Here is a 21452-nt window from a genome sequence, read left to right as displayed (position 1 = left end):
GTTTCTAAAGTGGAATTGTCATTCTAACATAGTTTGATAAATCACCACAGCTGAATCTTAAATAGTGACATTCGCTGCATTAGACTGTCAAAATTAACGCTTTCAGAGCGAGAGAAGTACATAAAGAGCAATATGAACAATTTTTGTTTTTTTCACAGTAAATGCATACGGAATCAAAATAAACTATATTGGCCTTCAATACTATACATAAATGAATGTTTCTAAAGTGGAATTGTCATTCTAACATAGTTTGAAAAATCACCACAGCTGAATCTTAAATAGTGACATTCGCTGCATTAGACTGTCAAAATTAACGCTTTCAGAGCGAGAGAAGTACATAAAGAGCAATATGAACACAAGTTACTGTTATCACAGTAAAATACACACGGAATCAAAATAAACTATGTTGGCCTTCAATACTAAGCATAAATGAATGTTTCTAAAGTGGAATTGTCATTCTAACATACTTTGATAAATCACCACAGCTGAATCTTAAATAGTGACATTCGCTGCATTAGACCGTCAAAATTAACGCTTTCAGAGCGAGAGAAGTACATAAAGAGCAATATGAACACAAGTTACTGTTATCACAGTAAATACATACGGAATCAAAATAAACTATGTTGGCCTTCAATACTAAGCATAAATGAATGTTTCTAAAGTGGAATTGTCATTCTAACATAGTTTGATAAATCACCACAGCTGAATCTTAAATAGTGACATTCGCTGCATTAGACCGTTGAAATTAACGCTTTCAGAGCCAGAAAAACACATAATGAGACAACATGAACACATGTGGCTGTTATCACAGTAAATGCATACGGAATCAAAATAAACTATGTTGGCCTTCAATACTTTGCATAAATGAATGTTTCTAAAGTGGAATTGTCATTCTAACATAGATTGATAAATCACCACAGCTGAATCTTAAATAGTGACATTCGCTGCATTAGACTGTCAAAATTAACGCTTTCAGAGCGAGAGAAGTACATAAAGAGCAATATGAACAATTTTTGTTTTTTTCACAGTAAATGCATACGGAATCAAAATAAACTATGTTGGCCTTCAATACTATGCATAAATGAATGTTTCTAAAGTGGAATTGTCATTCTAACATAGTTTGATAAATCACCACAGCTGAATCTTAAATAGTGACATTCGCTGCATTAGACTGTCAAAATTAACGCTTTGAGAGCGAGAGAAGTACATAAAGAGCAATATGAACACAAGTTACTGTTATCACAGTAAATGCATACGGAATCAAAATAAACTATGTTGGCCTTCAATACTATGCATAAATGAATGTTTCTAAAGTGGAATTGTCATTCTAACATAGTTTGATAAATCACCACAGCTGAATCTTAAATAGTGACATTCGCTGCATTAGACTGTCAAAATTAACGCTTTCAGAGCGAGAGAAGTACATAAAGAGCAATATGAACAATTTTTGTTTTTTTCACAGTAAATGCATACGGAATCAAAATAAACTATGTTGGCCTTCAATACTATGCATAAAGGAATGTTTCTAAAGTGGAATTGTTATTCTAACATAGTTTGATAAATCACCACAGCTGAATCTTAAATAGTGACATTCGCTGCATTAGACTGTCAAAATTAACGCTTTCAGAGCGAGAGAAGTACATAAAGAGCAATATGAACACAAGTTACTGTTATCACAGTAAAATACACACGGAATCAAAATAAACTATGTTGGCCTTCAATATTAAGCATAAATGAATGTTTCTAAAGTGGAATTGTCATTCTAACATAGTTTGATAAATCACCACAGCTGAATCTTAAATAGTGACATTCGCTGCATTAGACCGTTGAAATTAACGCTTTCAGAGCCAGAAAAACACATAATGAGACAACATGAACACATGTGGCTGTTATCACAGTAAATGCATACGGAATCAAAATAAACTATGTTGGCCTTCAATACTTTGCATAAATGAATGTTTCTAAAGTGGAATTGTCATTCTAACATAGTTTGATAAATCACCACAGCTGAATCTTAAATAGTGACATTCGCTGCATTAGACCGTTGAAATTAACGCTTTGAGAGCGAGAGAAGTACATAAAGAGCAATATGAACACAAGTTACTGTTATCACAGTAAATGCATACGGAATCAAAATAAACTATGTTGGCCTTCAATACTATGCATAAATGAATGTTTCTAAAGTGGAATTGTCATTCTAACATAGTTTGATAAATCACCACAGCTGAATCTTAAATAGTGACATTCGCTGCATTAGACTGTCAAAATTAACGCTTTCAGAGCGAGAGAAGTACATAAAGAGCAATATGAACAATTTTTGTTTTTTTCACAGTAAATGCATACGGAATCAAAATAAACTATGTTGGCCTTCAATACTATGCATAAAGGAATGTTTCTAAAGTGGAATTGTTATTCTAACATAGTTTGATAAATCACCACAGCTGAATCTTAAATAGTGACATTCGCTGCATTAGACTGTCAAAATTAACGCTTTCAGAGCGAGAGAAGTACATAAAGAGCAATATGAACAATTTTTGTTTTTTTCACAGTAAATGCATACGGAATCAAAATAAACTATGTTGGCCTTCAATACTATACATAAATGAATGTTTCTAAAGTGGAATTGTCATTCTAACATAGTTTGAAAAATCACCACAGCTGAATCTTAAATAGTGACATTCGCTGCATTAGACTGTCAAAATTAACGCTTTCAGAGCGAGAGAAGTACATAAAGAGCAATATGAACACAAGTTACTGTTATCACAGTAAAATACACACGGAATCAAAATAAACTATGTTGGCCTTCAATACTAAGCATAAATGAATGTTTCTAAAGTGGAATTGTCATTCTAACATAGTTTGATAAATCACCACAGCTGAATCTTAAATAGTGACATTCGCTGCATTAGACCGTTGAAATTAACGCTTTCAGAGCCAGAAAAACACATAATGAGACAACATGAACACATGTGGCTGTTATCACAGTAAATGCATACGGAATCAAAATAAACTATGTTGGCCTTCAATACTTTGCATAAATGAATGTTTCTAAAGTGGAATTGTCATTCTAACATAGATTGATAAATCACCACAGCTGAATCTTAAATAGTGACATTCGCTGCATTAGACTGTCAAAATTAACGCTTTCAGAGCGAGAGAAGTACATAAAGAGCAATATGAACAATTTTTGTTTTTTTCACAGTAAATGCATACGGAATCAAAATAAACTATGTTGGCCTTCAATACTATGCATAAATGAATGTTTCTAAAGTGGAATTGTCATTCTAACATAGTTTGATAAATCACCACAGCTGAATCTTAAATAGTGACATTCGCTGCATTAGACCGTTGAAATTAACGCTTTCAGAGCCAGAAAAACACATAATGAGACAACATGAACACATGTGGCTGTTATCACAGTAAATGCATACGGAATCAAAATAAACTATGTTGGCCTTCAATACTTTGCATAAATGAATGTTTCTAAAGTGGAATTGTCATTCTAACATAGATTGATAAATCACCACAGCTGAATCTTAAATAGTGACATTCGCTGCATTAGACTGTCAAAATTAACGCTTTCAGAGCGAGAGAAGTACATAAAGAGCAATATGAACAATTTTTGTTTTTTTCACAGTAAATGCATACGGAATCAAAATAAACTATGTTGGCCTTCAATACTATGCATAAATGAATGTTTCTAAAGTGGAATTGTCATTCTAACATAGTTTGATAAATCACCACAGCTGAATCTTAAATAGTGACATTCGCTGCATTAGACTGTCAAAATTAACGCTTTGAGAGCGAGAGAAGTACATAAAGAGCAATATGAACACAAGTTACTGTTATCACAGTAAATGCATACGGAATCAAAATAAACTATGTTGGCCTTCAATACTATGCATAAATGAATGTTTCTAAAGTGGAATTGTCATTCTAACATAGTTTGATAAATCACCACAGCTGAATCTTAAATAGTGACATTCGCTGCATTAGACTGTCAAAATTAACGCTTTCAGAGCGAGAGAAGTACATAAAGAGCAATATGAACAATTTTTGTTTTTTTCACAGTAAATGCATACGGAATCAAAATAAACTATGTTGGCCTTCAATACTATGCATAAAGGAATGTTTCTAAAGTGGAATTGTTATTCTAACATAGTTTGATAAATCACCACAGCTGAATCTTAAATAGTGACATTCGCTGCATTAGACTGTCAAAATTAACGCTTTCAGAGCGAGAGAAGTACATAAAGAGCAATATGAACACAAGTTACTGTTATCACAGTAAAATACACACGGAATCAAAATAAACTATGTTGGCCTTCAATATTAAGCATAAATGAATGTTTCTAAAGTGGAATTGTCATTCTAACATAGTTTGATAAATCACCACAGCTGAATCTTAAATAGTGACATTCGCTGCATTAGACCGTTGAAATTAACGCTTTCAGAGCCAGAAAAACACATAATGAGACAACATGAACACATGTGGCTGTTATCACAGTAAATGCATACGGAATCAAAATAAACTATGTTGGCCTTCAATACTTTGCATAAATGAATGTTTCTAAAGTGGAATTGTCATTCTAACATAGTTTGATAAATCACCACAGCTGAATCTTAAATAGTGACATTCGCTGCATTAGACCGTTGAAATTAACGCTTTGAGAGCGAGAGAAGTACATAAAGAGCAATATGAACACAAGTTACTGTTATCACAGTAAATGCATACGGAATCAAAATAAACTATGTTGGCCTTCAATACTATGCATAAATGAATGTTTCTAAAGTGGAATTGTCATTCTAACATAGTTTGATAAATCACCACAGCTGAATCTTAAATAGTGACATTCGCTGCATTAGACTGTCAAAATTAACGCTTTCAGAGCGAGAGAAGTACATAAAGAGCAATATGAACAATTTTTGTTTTTTTCACAGTAAATGCATACGGAATCAAAATAAACTATGTTGGCCTTCAATACTATGCATAAAGGAATGTTTCTAAAGTGGAATTGTTATTCTAACATAGTTTGATAAATCACCACAGCTGAATCTTAAATAGTGACATTCGCTGCATTAGACTGTCAAAATTAACGCTTTCAGAGCGAGAGAAGTACATAAAGAGCAATATGAACAATTTTTGTTTTTTTCACAGTAAATGCATACGGAATCAAAATAAACTATGTTGGCCTTCAATACTATACATAAATGAATGTTTCTAAAGTGGAATTGTCATTCTAACATAGTTTGAAAAATCACCACAGCTGAATCTTAAATAGTGACATTCGCTGCATTAGACTGTCAAAATTAACGCTTTCAGAGCGAGAGAAGTACATAAAGAGCAATATGAACACAAGTTACTGTTATCACAGTAAAATACACACGGAATCAAAATAAACTATGTTGGCCTTCAATACTAAGCATAAATGAATGTTTCTAAAGTGGAATTGTCATTCTAACATAGTTTGATAAATCACCACAGCTGAATCTTAAATAGTGACATTCGCTGCATTAGACCGTTGAAATTAACGCTTTCAGAGCCAGAAAAACACATAATGAGACAACATGAACACATGTGGCTGTTATCACAGTAAATGCATACGGAATCAAAATAAACTATGTTGGCCTTCAATACTTTGCATAAATGAATGTTTCTAAAGTGGAATTGTCATTCTAACATAGATTGATAAATCACCACAGCTGAATCTTAAATAGTGACATTCGCTGCATTAGACTGTCAAAATTAACGCTTTCAGAGCGAGAGAAGTACATAAAGAGCAATATGAACAATTTTTGTTTTTTTCACAGTAAATGCATACGGAATCAAAATAAACTATGTTGGCCTTCAATACTATGCATAAATGAATGTTTCTAAAGTGGAATTGTCATTCTAACATAGTTTGATAAATCACCACAGCTGAATCTTAAATAGTGACATTCGCTGCATTAGACCGTTGAAATTAACGCTTTCAGAGCCAGAAAAACACATAATGAGACAACATGAACACATGTGGCTGTTATCACAGTAAATGCATACGGAATCAAAATAAACTATGTTGGCCTTCAATACTTTGCATAAATGAATGTTTCTAAAGTGGAATTGTCATTCTAACATAGATTGATAAATCACCACAGCTGAATCTTAAATAGTGACATTCGCTGCATTAGACTGTCAAAATTAACGCTTTCAGAGCGAGAGAAGTACATAAAGAGCAATATGAACAATTTTTGTTTTTTTCACAGTAAATGCATACGGAATCAAAATAAACTATGTTGGCCTTCAATACTATGCATAAATGAATGTTTCTAAAGTGGAATTGTCATTCTAACATAGTTTGATAAATCACCACAGCTGAATCTTAAATAGTGACATTCGCTGCATTAGACTGTCAAAATTAACGCTTTGAGAGCGAGAGAAGTACATAAAGAGCAATATGAACACAAGTTACTGTTATCACAGTAAATGCATACGGAATCAAAATAAACTATGTTGGCCTTCAATACTATGCATAAATGAATGTTTCTAAAGTGGAATTGTCATTCTAACATAGTTTGATAAATCACCACAGCTGAATCTTAAATAGTGACATTCGCTGCATTAGACTGTCAAAATTAACGCTTTCAGAGCGAGAGAAGTACATAAAGAGCAATATGAACAATTTTTGTTTTTTTCACAGTAAATGCATACGGAATCAAAATAAACTATGTTGGCCTTCAATACTATGCATAAAGGAATGTTTCTAAAGTGGAATTGTTATTCTAACATAGTTTGATAAATCACCACAGCTGAATCTTAAATAGTGACATTCGCTGCATTAGACTGTCAAAATTAACGCTTTCAGAGCGAGAGAAGTACATAAAGAGCAATATGAACACAAGTTACTGTTATCACAGTAAAATACACACGGAATCAAAATAAACTATGTTGGCCTTCAATATTAAGCATAAATGAATGTTTCTAAAGTGGAATTGTCATTCTAACATAGTTTGATAAATCACCACAGCTGAATCTTAAATAGTGACATTCGCTGCATTAGACCGTTGAAATTAACGCTTTCAGAGCCAGAAAAACACATAATGAGACAACATGAACACATGTGGCTGTTATCACAGTAAATGCATACGGAATCAAAATAAACTATGTTGGCCTTCAATACTTTGCATAAATGAATGTTTCTAAAGTGGAATTGTCATTCTAACATAGTTTGATAAATCACCACAGCTGAATCTTAAATAGTGACATTCGCTGCATTAGACCGTTGAAATTAACGCTTTGAGAGCGAGAGAAGTACATAAAGAGCAATATGAACACAAGTTACTGTTATCACAGTAAATGCATACGGAATCAAAATAAACTATGTTGGCCTTCAATACTATGCATAAATGAATGTTTCTAAAGTGGAATTGTCATTCTAACATAGTTTGATAAATCACCACAGCTGAATCTTAAATAGTGACATTCGCTGCATTAGACTGTCAAAATTAACGCTTTCAGAGCGAGAGAAGTACATAAAGAGCAATATGAACAATTTTTGTTTTTTTCACAGTAAATGCATACGGAATCAAAATAAACTATGTTGGCCTTCAATACTATGCATAAAGGAATGTTTCTAAAGTGGAATTGTTATTCTAACATAGTTTGATAAATCACCACAGCTGAATCTTAAATAGTGACATTCGCTGCATTAGACTGTCAAAATTAACGCTTTCAGAGCGAGAGAAGTACATAAAGAGCAATATGAACAATTTTTGTTTTTTTCACAGTAAATGCATACGGAATCAAAATAAACTATGTTGGCCTTCAATACTATACATAAATGAATGTTTCTAAAGTGGAATTGTCATTCTAACATAGTTTGAAAAATCACCACAGCTGAATCTTAAATAGTGACATTCGCTGCATTAGACTGTCAAAATTAACGCTTTCAGAGCGAGAGAAGTACATAAAGAGCAATATGAACACAAGTTACTGTTATCACAGTAAAATACACACGGAATCAAAATAAACTATGTTGGCCTTCAATACTAAGCATAAATGAATGTTTCTAAAGTGGAATTGTCATTCTAACATAGTTTGATAAATCACCACAGCTGAATCTTAAATAGTGACATTCGCTGCATTAGACCGTTGAAATTAACGCTTTCAGAGCCAGAAAAACACATAATGAGACAACATGAACACATGTGGCTGTTATCACAGTAAATGCATACGGAATCAAAATAAACTATGTTGGCCTTCAATACTTTGCATAAATGAATGTTTCTAAAGTGGAATTGTCATTCTAACATAGATTGATAAATCACCACAGCTGAATCTTAAATAGTGACATTCGCTGCATTAGACTGTCAAAATTAACGCTTTCAGAGCGAGAGAAGTACATAAAGAGCAATATGAACAATTTTTGTTTTTTTCACAGTAAATGCATACGGAATCAAAATAAACTATGTTGGCCTTCAATACTATGCATAAATGAATGTTTCTAAAGTGGAATTGTCATTCTAACATAGTTTGATAAATCACCACAGCTGAATCTTAAATAGTGACATTCGCTGCATTAGACCGTTGAAATTAACGCTTTCAGAGCCAGAAAAACACATAATGAGACAACATGAACACATGTGGCTGTTATCACAGTAAATGCATACGGAATCAAAATAAACTATGTTGGCCTTCAATACTTTGCATAAATGAATGTTTCTAAAGTGGAATTGTCATTCTAACATAGATTGATAAATCACCACAGCTGAATCTTAAATAGTGACATTCGCTGCATTAGACTGTCAAAATTAACGCTTTCAGAGCGAGAGAAGTACATAAAGAGCAATATGAACAATTTTTGTTTTTTTCACAGTAAATGCATACGGAATCAAAATAAACTATGTTGGCCTTCAATACTATGCATAAATGAATGTTTCTAAAGTGGAATTGTCATTCTAACATAGTTTGATAAATCACCACAGCTGAATCTTAAATAGTGACATTCGCTGCATTAGACTGTCAAAATTAACGCTTTGAGAGCGAGAGAAGTACATAAAGAGCAATATGAACACAAGTTACTGTTATCACAGTAAATGCATACGGAATCAAAATAAACTATGTTGGCCTTCAATACTATGCATAAATGAATGTTTCTAAAGTGGAATTGTCATTCTAACATAGTTTGATAAATCACCACAGCTGAATCTTAAATAGTGACATTCGCTGCATTAGACTGTCAAAATTAACGCTTTCAGAGCGAGAGAAGTACATAAAGAGCAATATGAACAATTTTTGTTTTTTTCACAGTAAATGCATACGGAATCAAAATAAACTATGTTGGCCTTCAATACTATGCATAAAGGAATGTTTCTAAAGTGGAATTGTTATTCTAACATAGTTTGATAAATCACCACAGCTGAATCTTAAATAGTGACATTCGCTGCATTAGACTGTCAAAATTAACGCTTTCAGAGCGAGAGAAGTACATAAAGAGCAATATGAACACAAGTTACTGTTATCACAGTAAAATACACACGGAATCAAAATAAACTATGTTGGCCTTCAATATTAAGCATAAATGAATGTTTCTAAAGTGGAATTGTCATTCTAACATAGTTTGATAAATCACCACAGCTGAATCTTAAATAGTGACATTCGCTGCATTAGACCGTTGAAATTAACGCTTTCAGAGCCAGAAAAACACATAATGAGACAACATGAACACATGTGGCTGTTATCACAGTAAATGCATACGGAATCAAAATAAACTATGTTGGCCTTCAATACTTTGCATAAATGAATGTTTCTAAAGTGGAATTGTCATTCTAACATAGTTTGATAAATCACCACAGCTGAATCTTAAATAGTGACATTCGCTGCATTAGACCGTTGAAATTAACGCTTTGAGAGCGAGAGAAGTACATAAAGAGCAATATGAACACAAGTTACTGTTATCACAGTAAATGCATACGGAATCAAAATAAACTATGTTGGCCTTCAATACTATGCATAAAGGAATGTTTCTAAAGTGGAATTGTTATTCTAACATAGTTTGATAAATCACCACAGCTGAATCTTAAATAGTGACATTCGCTGCATTAGACTGTCAAAATTAACGCTTTCAGAGCGAGAGAAGTACATAAAGAGCAATATGAACAATTTTTGTTTTTTTCACAGTAAATGCATACGGAATCAAAATAAACTATGTTGGCCTTCAATACTATACATAAATGAATGTTTCTAAAGTGGAATTGTCATTCTAACATAGTTTGATAAATCACCACAGCTGAATCTTAAATAGTGACATTCGCTGCATTAGACTGTCAAAATTAACGCTTTCAGAGCGAGAGAAGTACATAAAGAGCAATATGAACAATTTTTGTTTTTTTCACAGTAAATGCATACGGAATCAAAATAAACTATGTTGGCCTTCAATACTATACATAAATGAATGTTTCTAAAGTGGAATTGTCATTCTAACATAGTTTGAAAAATCACCACAGCTGAATCTTAAATAGTGACATTCGCTGCATTAGACTGTCAAAATTAACGCTTTCAGAGCGAGAGAAGTACATAAAGAGCAATATGAACACAAGTTACTGTTATCACAGTAAAATACACACGGAATCAAAATAAACTATGTTGGCCTTCAATACTAAGCATAAATGAATGTTTCTAAAGTGGAATTGTCATTCTAACATAGTTTGATAAATCACCACAGCTGAATCTTAAATAGTGACATTCGCTGCATTAGACCGTTGAAATTAACGCTTTCAGAGCCAGAAAAACACATAATGAGACAACATGAACACATGTGGCTGTTATCACAGTAAATGCATACGGAATCAAAATAAACTATGTTGGCCTTCAATACTTTGCATAAATGAATGTTTCTAAAGTGGAATTGTCATTCTAACATAGATTGATAAATCACCACAGCTGAATCTTAAATAGTGACATTCGCTGCATTAGACTGTCAAAATTAACGCTTTCAGAGCGAGAGAAGTACATAAAGAGCAATATGAACAATTTTTGTTTTTTTCACAGTAAATGCATACGGAATCAAAATAAACTATGTTGGCCTTCAATACTATGCATAAATGAATGTTTCTAAAGTGGAATTGTCATTCTAACATAGTTTGATAAATCACCACAGCTGAATCTTAAATAGTGACATTCGCTGCATTAGACTGTCAAAATTAACGCTTCAGAGCGAGAGAAGTACATAAAGAGCAATATGAACACAAGTTACTGTTATCACAGTAAATACATACGGAATCAAAATAAACTATGTTGGCCTTCAATACTATGCATAAATGAATGTTTCTAAAGTGGAATTGTCATTCTAACATAGTTTGATAAATCACCACAGCTGAATCTTAAATAGTGACATTCGCTGCATTAGACTGTCAAAATTAACGCTTTCAGAGCGAGAGAAGTACATAAAGAGCAATATGAACACAAGTTACTGTTATCACAGTAAAATACACACGGAATCAAAATAAACTATGTTGGCCTTCAATACTAAGCATAAATGAATGTTTCTAAAGTGGAATTGTCATTCTAACATAGTTTGATAAATCACCACAGCTGAATCTTAAATAGTGACATTCGCTGCATTAGACCGTTGAAATTAACGCTTTCAGAGCCAGAAAAACACATAATGAGACAACATGAACACATGTGGCTGTTATCACAGTAAATGCATACGGAATCAAAATAAACTATGTTGGCCTTCAATACTTTGCATAAATGAATGTTTCTAAAGTGGAATTGTCATTCTAACATAGATTGATAAATCACCACTGCTGAATCTTAAATAGTGACATTCGCTGCATTAGACTGTCAAAATTAACGCTTTCAGAGCGAGAGAAGTACATAAAGAGCAATATGAACAATTTTTGTTTTTTTCACAGTAAATGCATACGGAATCAAAATAAACTATGTTGGCCTTCAATACTATGCATAAATGAATGTTTCTAAAGTGGAATTGTCATTCTAACATAGTTTGATAAATCACCACAGCTGAATCTTAAATAGTGACATTCGCTGCATTAGACTGTCAAAATTAACGCTTCAGAGCGAGAGAAGTACATAAAGAGCAATATGAACACAAGTTACTGTTATCACAGTAAATACATACGGAATCAAAATAAACTATGTTGGCCTTCAATACTATGCATAAATGAATGTTTCTAAAGTGGAATTGTCATTCTAACATAGTTTGATAAATCACCACAGCTGAATCTTAAATAGTGACATTCGCTGCATTAGACTGTCAAAATTAACGCTTTCAGAGCGAGAGAAGTACATAAAGAGCAATATGAACAATTTTTGTTTTTTTCACAGTAAATGCATACGGAATCAAAATAAACTATGTTGGCCTTCAATACTATGCATAAATGAATGTTTCTAAAGTGGAATTGTCATTCTAACATAGTTTGATAAATCACCACAGCTGAATCTTAAATAGTGACATTCGCTGCATTAGACCGTTGAAATTAACGCTTTCAGAGCCAGAAAAATACATAATGAGACAACATGAACACATGTGGCTGTTATCACAGTAAATGCATACGGAATCAAAATAAACTATGTTGGCCTTCAATACTTTGCATAAATGAATGTTTCTAAAGTGGAATTGTCATTCTAACATAGTTTGATAAATCACCACAGCTGAATCTTAAATAGTGACATTCGCTGCATTAGACCGTTAAAATTAACGCTTTGAGAGCGAGAGAAGTACATAAAGAGCAATATGAACACAAGTTACTGTTATCACAGTAAATGCATACGGAATCTAAATAAACTATGTTGGCCTTCAATACTATGCATAAATGAATGTTTCTAAAGTGGAATTGTCATTCTAACATAGTTTGATAAATCACCACAGCTGAATCTTAAATAGTGACATTCGCTGCATTAGACTGTCAAAATTAACGCTTTCAGAGCGAGAGAAGTACATAAAGAGCAATATGAACACAAGTTACTGTTATCACAGTAAAATACACACGGAATCAAAATAAACTATGTTGGCCTTCAATACTAAGCATAAATGAATGTTTCTAAAGTGGAATTGTCATTCTAACATAGTTTGATAAATCACCACAGCTGAATCTTAAATAGTGACATTCGCTGCATTAGACCGTTGAAATTAACGCTTTCAGAGCCAGAAAAACACATAATGAGACAACATGAACACATGTGGCTGTTATCACAGTAAATGCATACGGAATCAAAATAAACTATGTTGGCCTTCAATACTTTGCATAAATGAATGTTTCTAAAGTGGAATTGTCATTCTAACATAGATTGATAAATCACCACTGCTGAATCTTAAATAGTGACATTCGCTGCATTAGACTGTCAAAATTAACGCTTTCAGAGCGAGAGAAGTACATAAAGAGCAATATGAACAATTTTTGTTTTTTTCACAGTAAATGCATACGGAATCAAAATAAACTATGTTGGCCTTCAATACTATGCATAAATGAATGTTTCTAAAGTGGAATTGTCATTCTAACATAGTTTGATAAATCACCACAGCTGAATCTTAAATAGTGACATTCGCTGCATTAGACTGTCAAAATTAACGCTTCAGAGCGAGAGAAGTACATAAAGAGCAATATGAACACAAGTTACTGTTATCACAGTAAATACATACGGAATCAAAATAAACTATGTTGGCCTTCAATACTATGCATAAATGAATGTTTCTAAAGTGGAATTGTCATTCTAACATAGTTTGATAAATCACCACAGCTGAATCTTAAATAGTGACATTCGCTGCATTAGACTGTCAAAATTAACGCTTTCAGAGCGAGAGAAGTACATAAAGAGCAATATGAACAATTTTTGTTTTTTTCACAGTAAATGCATACGGAATCAAAATAAACTATGTTGGCCTTCAATACTATGCATAAATGAATGTTTCTAAAGTGGAATTGTCATTCTAACATAGTTTGATAAATCACCACAGCTGAATCTTAAATAGTGACATTCGCTGCATTAGACCGTTGAAATTAACGCTTTCAGAGCCAGAAAAATACATAATGAGACAACATGAACACATGTGGCTGTTATCACAGTAAATGCATACGGAATCAAAATAAACTATGTTGGCCTTCAATACTTTGCATAAATGAATGTTTCTAAAGTGGAATTGTCATTCTAACATAGTTTGATAAATCACCACAGCTGAATCTTAAATAGTGACATTCGCTGCATTAGACCGTTAAAATTAACGCTTTGAGAGCGAGAGAAGTACATAAAGAGCAATATGAACACAAGTTACTGTTATCACAGTAAATGCATACGGAATCTAAATAAACTATGTTGGCCTTCAATACTATGCATAAATGAATGTTTCTAAAGTGGAATTGTCATTCTAACATAGTTTGATAAATCACCACAGCTGAATCTTAAATAGTGACATTCGCTGCATTAGACTGTCAAAATTAACGCTTTCAGAGCGAGAGAAGTACATAAAGAGCAATATGAACAATTTTTGTTTTTTTCACAGTAAATGCATACGGAATCAAAATAAACTATGTTGGCCTTCAATACTATACATAAATGAATGTTTCTAAAGTGGAATTGTCATTCTAACATAGTTTGAAAAATCACCACAGCTGAATCTTAAATAGTGACATTCGCTGCATTAGACTGTCAAAATTAACGCTTTCAGAGCGAGAGAAGTACATAAAGAGCAATATGAACACAAGTTACTGTTATCACAGTAAAATACACACGGAATCAAAATAAACTATGTTGGCCTTCAATACTAAGCATAAATGAATGTTTCTAAAGTGGAATTGTCATTCTAACATAGTTTGATAAATCACCACAGCTGAATCTTAAATAGTGACATTCGCTGCATTAGACCGTTGAAATTAACGCTTTCAGAGCCAGAAAAACACATAATGAGACAACATGAACACATGTGGCTGTTATCACAGTAAATACATACGGAATCAAAATAAACTATGTTGGCCTTCAATACTTTGCATAAATGAATGTTTCTAAAGTGGAATTGTCATTCTAACATAGATTGATAAATCACCACAGCTGAATCTTAAATAGTGACATTCGCTGCATTAGACTGTCAAAATTAACGCTTTGAGAGCGAGAGAAGTACATAAAGAGCAATATGAACACAAGTTACTGTTATCACAGTAAATGCATACGGAATCAAAATAAACTATGTTGGCCTTCAATACTATGCATAAATGAATGTTTCTAAAGTGGAATTGTCATTCTAACATAGTTTGATAAATCACCACAGCTGAATCTTAAATAGTGACATTCGCTGCATTAGACCGTTGAAATTAACGCTTTCAGAGCCAGAAAAATACATAATGAGACAACATGAACACATGTGGCTGTTATCACAGTAAATGCATACGGAATCAAAATAAACTATGTTGGCCTTCAATACTTTGCATAAATGAATGTTTCTAAAGTGGAATTGTCATTCTAACATAGTTTGATAAATCACCACAGCTGAATCTTAAATAGTGACATTCGCTGCATTAGACCGTTAAAATTAACGCTTTGAGAGCGAGAGAAGTACATAAAGAGCAATATGAACACAAGTTACTGTTATCACAGTAAATGCATACGGAATCTAAATAAACTATGTTGGCCTTCAATACTATGCATAAATGAATGTTTCTAAAGTGGAATTGTCATTCTAACATAGTTTGATAAATCACCACAGCTGAATCTTAAATAGTGACATTCGCTGCATTAGACTGTCAAAATTAACGCTTTCAGAGCGAGAGAAGTACATAAAGAGCAATATGAACACAAGTTACTGTTATCACAGTAAAATACACACGGAATCAAAATAAACTATGTTGGCCTTCAATACTAAGCATAAATGAATGTTTCTAAAGTGGAATTGTCATTCTAACATAGTTTGATAAATCACCACAGCTGAATCTTAAATAGTGACATTCGCTGCATTAGACCGTTGAAATTAACGCTTTCAGAGCCAGAAAAACACATAATGAGACAACATGAACACATGTGGCTGTTATCACAGTAAATGCATACGGAATCAAAATAAACTATGTTGGCCTTCAATACTTTGCATAAATGAATGTTTCTAAAGTGGAATTGTCATTCTAACATAGATTGATAAATCACCACTGCTGAATCTTAAATAGTGACATTCGCTGCATTAGACTGTCAAAATTAACGCTTTCAGAGCGAGAGAAGTACATAAAGAGCAATATGAACAATTTTTGTTTTTTTCACAGTAAATGCATACGGAATCAAAATAAACTATGTTGGCCTTCAATACTATGCATAAATGAATGTTTCTAAAGTGGAATTGTCATTCTAACATAGTTTGATAAATCACCACAGCTGAATCTTAAATAGTGACATTCGCTGCATTAGACTGTCAAAATTAACGCTTCAGAGCGAGAGAAGTACATAAAGAGCAATATGAACACAAGTTACTGTTATCACAGTAAATACATACGGAATCAAAATAAACTATGTTGGCCTTCAATACTATGCATAAATGAATGTTTCTAAAGTGGAATTGTCATTCTAACATAGTTTGATAAATCACCACAGCTGAATCTTAAATAGTGACATTCGCTGCATTAGACTGTCAAAATTAACGCTTTCAGAGCGAGAGAAGTACATAAAGAGCAATATGAACAATTTTTGTTTTTTTCACAGTAAATGCATACGGAATCAAAATAAACTATGTTGGCCTTCAATACTATGCATAAATGAATGTTTCTAAAGTGGAATTGTCATTCTAACATAGTTTGATAAATCACCACAGCTGAATCTTAAATAGTGACATTCGCTGCATTAGACCGTTGAAATTAACGCTTTCAGAGCCAGAAAAATACATAATGAGACAACATGAACACATGTGGCTGTTATCACAGTAAATGCATACGGAATCAAAATAAACTATGTTGGCCTTCAATACTTTGCATAAATGAATGTTTCTAAAGTGGAATTGTCATTCTAACATAGTTTGATAAATCACCACAGCTGAATCTTAAATAGTGACATTCGCTGCATTAGACCGTTAAAATTAACGCTTTGAGAGCGAGAGAAGTACATAAAGAGCAATATGAACACAAGTTACTGTTATCACAGTAAATGCATACGGAATCTAAATAAACTATGTTGGCCTTCAATACTATGCATAAATGAATGTTTCTAAAGTGGAATTGTCATTCTAACATAGTTTGATAAATCACCACAGCTGAATCTTAAATAGTGACATTCGCTGCATTAGACTGTCAAAATTAACGCTTTCAGAGCGAGAGAAGTACATAAAGAGCAATATGAACAATTTTTGTTTTTTTCACAGTAAATGCATACGGAATCAAAATAAACTATGTTGGCCTTCAATACTATACATAAATGAATGTTTCTAAAGTGGAATTGTCATTCTAACATAGTTTGAAAAATCACCACAGCTGAATCTTAAATAGTGACATTCGCTGCATTAGACTGTCAAAATTAACGCTTTCAGAGCGAGAGAAGTACATAAAGAGCAATATGAACACAAGTTACTGTTATCACAGTAAAATACACACGGAATCAAAATAAACTATGTTGGCCTTCAATACTAAGCATAAATGAATGTTTCTAAAGTGGAATTGTCATTCTAACATAGTTTGATAAATCACCACAGCTGAATCTTAAATAGTGACATTCGCTGCATTAGACCGTTGAAATTAACGCTTTCAGAGCCAGAAAAACACATAATGAGACAACATGAACACATGTGGCTGTTATCACAGTAAATACATACGGAATCAAAATAAACTATGTTGGCCTTCAATACTTTGCATAAATGAATGTTTCTAAAGTGGAATTGTCATTCTAACATAGATTGATAAATCACCACAGCTGAATCTTAAATAGTGACATTCGCTGCATTAGACTGTCAAAATTAACGCTTTGAGAGCGAGAGAAGTACATAAAGAGCAATATGAACACAAGTTACTGTTATCACAGTAAATGCATACGGAATCAAAATAAACTATGTTGGCCTTCAATACTATGCATAAATGAATGTTTCTAAAGTGGAATTGTCATTCTAACATAGTTTGATAAATCACCACAGCTGAATCTTAAATAGTGACATTCGCTGCATTAGACCGTTGAAATTAACGCTTTCAGAGCCAGAAAAATACATAATGAGACAACATGAACACATGTGGCTGTTATCACAGTAAATGCATACGGAATCAAAATAAACTATGTTGGCCTTCAATACTTTGCATAAATGAATGTTTCTAAAGTGGAATTGTCATTCTAACATAGTTTGATAAATCACCACAGCTGAATCTTAAATAGTGACATTCGCTGCATTAGACCGTTAAAATTAACGCTTTGAGAGCGAGAGAAGTACATAAAGAGCAATATGAACACAAGTTACTGTTATCACAGTAAATGCATACGGAATCTAAATAAACTATGTTGGCCTTCAATACTATGCATAAATGAATGTTTCTAAAGTGGAATTGTCATTCTAACATAGTTTGATAAATCACCACAGCTGAATCTTAAATAGTGACATTCGCTGCATTAGACTGTCAAAATTAACGCTTTCAGAGCGAGAGAAGTACATAAAGAGCAATATGAACAATTTTTGTTTTTTTCACAGTAAATGCATACGGAATCAAAATAAACTATGTTGGCCTTCAATACTATACATAAATGAATGTTTCTAAAGTGGAATTGTCATTCTAACATAGTTTGAAAAATCACCACAGCTGAATCTTAAATAGTGACATTCGCTGCATTAGACTGTCAAAATTAACGCTTTCAGAGCGAGAGAAGTACATAAAGAGCAATATGAACACAAGTTACTGTTATCACAGTAAAATACACACGGAATCAAAATAAACTATGTTGGCCTTCAATACTAAGCATAAATGAATGTTTCTAAAGTGGAATTGTCATTCTAACATAGTTTGATAAATCACCACAGCTGAATCTTAAATAGTGACATTCGCTGCATTAGACCGTTGAAATTAACGCTTTCAGAGCCAGAAAAACACATAATGAGACAACATGAACACATGTGGCTGTTATCACAGTAAATACATACGGAATCAAAATAAACTATGTTGGCCTTCAATACTTTGCATAAATGAATGTTTCTAAAGTGGAATTGTCATTCTAACATAGATTGATAAATCACCACAGCTGAATCTTAAATAGTGACATTCGCTGCATTAGACTGTCAAAATTAACGCTTTGAGAGCGAGAGAAGTACATAAAGAGCAATATGAACACAAGTTACTGTTATCACAGTAAATGCATACGGAATCAAAATAAACTATGTTGGCCTTCAATACTATGCATAAATGAATGTTTCTAAAGTGGAATTGTCATTCTAACATAGTTTGATAAATCACCACAGCTGAATCTTAAATAGTGACATTCGCTGCATTAGACTGTCAAAATTAACGCTTTCAGAGCGAGAGAAGTACATAAAGAGCAATATGAACAATTTTTGTTTTTTTCACAGTAAATGCATACGGAATCAAAATAAACTATGTTGGCCTTCAATACTATGCATAAAGGAATGTTTCTAAAGTGGAATTGTTATTCTAACATAGTTTGATAAATCACCACAGCTGAATCTTAAATAGTGACATTCGCTGCATTAGACTGTCAAAATTAACGCTTTCAGAGCGAGAGAAGTACATAAAGAGCAATATGAACAATTTTTGTTTTTTTCACAGTAAATGCATACGGAATCAAAATAAACTATGTTGGCCTTCAATACTATACATAAATGAATGTTTCTAAAGTGGAATTGTCATTCTAACATAGTTTGAAAAATCACCACAGCTGAATCTTAAATAGTGACATTCGCTGCATTAGACTGTCAAAATTAACGCTTTCAGAGCGAGAGAAGTACATAAAGAGCAATATGAACACAAGTTACTGTTATCACAGTAAAATACACACGGAATCAAAATAAACTATGTTGGCCTTCAATACTAAGCATAAATGAATGTTTCTAAAGTGGAATTGTCATTCTAACATAGTTTGATAAATCACCACAGCTGAATCTTAAATAGTGACATTCGCTGCATTAGACCGTTGAAATTAACGCTTTCAGAGCCAGAAAAACACATAATGAGACAACATGAACACATGTGGCTGTTATCACAGTAAATGCATACGGAATCAAAATAAACTATGTTGGCCTTCAATACTTTGCATAAATGAATGTTTCTAAAGTGGAATTGTCATTCTAACATAGATTGATAAATCACCACTGCTGAATCTTAAATAGTGACATTCGCTGCATTAGACTGTCAAAATTAACGCTTTCAGAGCGAGAGAAGTACATAAAGAGCAATATGAACAATTTTTGTTTTTTTCACAGTAAATGCATACGGAATCAAAATAAACTATGTTGGCCTTCAATACTATGCATAAATGAATGTTTCTAAAGTGGAATTGTCATTCTAACATAGTTTGATAAATCACCACAGCTGAATCTTAAATAGTGACATTCGCTGCATTAGACTGTCAAAATTAACGCTTCAGAGCGAGAGAAGTACATAAAGAGCAATATGAACACAAGTTACTGTTATCACAGTAAATACATACGGAATCAAAATAAACTATGTTGGCCTTCAATACTATGCATAAATGAATGTTTCTAAAGTGGAATTGTCATTCTAACATAGTTTGATAAATCACCACAGCTGAATCTTAAATAGTGACATTCGCTGCATTAGACTGTCAAAATTAACGCTTTCAGAGCGAGAGAAGTACATAAAGAGCAATATGAACACAAGTTACTGTTATCACAGTAAAATACACACGGAATCAAAATAAACTATGTTGGCCTTCAATACTAAGCATAAATGAATGTTTCTAAAGTGGAATTGTCATTCTAACATAGTTTGATAAATCACCACAGCTGAATCTTAAATAGTGACATTCGCTGCATTAGACCGTTGAAATTAACGCTTTCAGAGCCAGAAAAACACATAATGAGACAACATGAACACATGTGGCTGTTATCACAGTAAAATACACACGGAATCAAAATAAACTATGTTGGCCTTCAATACTAAGCATAAATGAATGTTTCTAAAGTGGAATTGTCATTCTAACATAGTTTGATAAATCACCACAGCTGAATCTTAAATAGTGACATTCGCTGCATTAGACCGTTGAAATTAACGCTTTCAGAGCCAGAAAAACACATAATGAGACAACATGAACACATGTGGCTGTTATCACAGTAAATGCATACGGAATCAAAATAAACTATGTTGGCCTTCAATACTTTGCATAAATGAATGTTTCTAAAGTGGAATTGTCATTCTAACATAGATTGATAAATCACCACTGCTGAATCTTAAATAGTGACATTCGCTGCATTAGACTGTCAAAATTAACGCTTTCAGAGCGAGAGAAGTACATAAAGAGCAATATGAACAATTTTTGT

The sequence above is a fragment of the Chaetodon trifascialis genome, chromosome 15, assembly GCF_039877785.1.
Source record: "Chaetodon trifascialis isolate fChaTrf1 chromosome 15, fChaTrf1.hap1, whole genome shotgun sequence".
NCBI classification, from domain to species: domain Eukaryota; kingdom Metazoa; phylum Chordata; class Actinopteri; order Chaetodontiformes; family Chaetodontidae; genus Chaetodon; species Chaetodon trifascialis.
The sequence above is the reverse complement of the archived record's forward strand: the minus strand, read 5'-3'. Positions refer to the sequence as shown.